Source organism: Volvox carteri (assembly GCF_000143455.1).
Source record: "Volvox carteri f. nagariensis unplaced genomic scaffold VOLCAscaffold_131, whole genome shotgun sequence".
In the NCBI taxonomy this organism is placed as follows: domain Eukaryota; kingdom Viridiplantae; phylum Chlorophyta; class Chlorophyceae; order Chlamydomonadales; family Volvocaceae; genus Volvox; species Volvox carteri.
This window is the reverse complement of record NW_003307674.1, coordinates 69,183-70,441: the sequence shown is the minus strand read 5'-3', so window position 1 is coordinate 70,441 and position 1,259 is coordinate 69,183.

The following is a 1,259-nucleotide window of genomic DNA, read 5'->3' as shown; positions in this document are numbered from 1 at the left end:
TGCAAAGTGAGCAAAGGCATTGCTGAAATGCGACGGAAATGTACAGGCGGATAGGAGCAGTTACGAATATAAAATTGCTCACCATATATTGCTCATTGGGGAGGGTTGCGGAGAACGTGATGCATGCATGCGCCTGTCACCCGCATGTATGTCGGTGTGTTGTGTGTGACGTTATTATGATGGTGTATGATAACTTGTGCTGCGACATTCTTCGCTATAGTCTAGGCGGTTAGGATACGAGATTCTCACTCTCGAGACCCGGGTTCGAGTCCCGGTAGCGAAAGAGTGGCGGAGCGGGATGCGGCTATCCTGTCTCTGCAATGAGTGCCTCCGTCGACATCGTATAGTGGTCAGTATCCCCGCCTGTCATGACATCATCCAATCATGGATCGCGGGAGGCCGGGGTTCGATTCCCCGTGTCGGCGAAATAATATGCTCATGCGACGTACCGTTACCAACATACCTTCCGTTAAAGAACTTGTATGTATGTACATGCTTGATGTTCATATCGATCATCATTTTGTAACACTCGAAAAAAGTCGAGCAAATTGCACGGCAGGGATGCATGAAGGTCTGTTGCGTTTTGGTGTACACAAACGTTATCGGCTGGGTGCACGTGCACAGCATGACGAGGTGGCCGAGCGGTCTAAGGCGCTAGATTCAGGACTACCTGGTTCAGACCAGGATGAGACATTTCTAGTCCGTAAGGGCGTGGGTTCAAATCCCACCCTCGTCAGCCAGGAAGAGTGCGGAGGGGGACGTCTTGCACTCAAATCTTATTATTAAGGTGTGGTGGAGACCGCTCGGTAAATACACACATCTCCTTCAAAAGGCGAGCGAGGTTTACTGATATTCAGTAGGCTGTCGAGGAAGCATACGGGGCTACTATGGTGCATCCGCGGCATGTCGTACCTGGCTCCCATTCGTGAAGTGGCCTTGTGCAATAAGATTACAGTTATTGTTCATGTGGACATCCTATTCACACGCATGCTAAGTGTACACACATAGCTCTTCCCCCACTCATCAGGCTTATCATGACTGTTTGGATCATGTGCTATGTATAATTATATAATGCACATATGCATGCTCATCATTTCGTTGTTTGTGGAAGTTGAAACACGTGAACCAATTTAATAACTTGAGCCAGGCACAGGTCACTATTGTTCCTGATGTGATGGGCTACCAGGATACAGGTATGCATATGGGTAACAAGCCCAACCAGAAAGACACTTGATTCCAACACTTAAGATGGAACATTC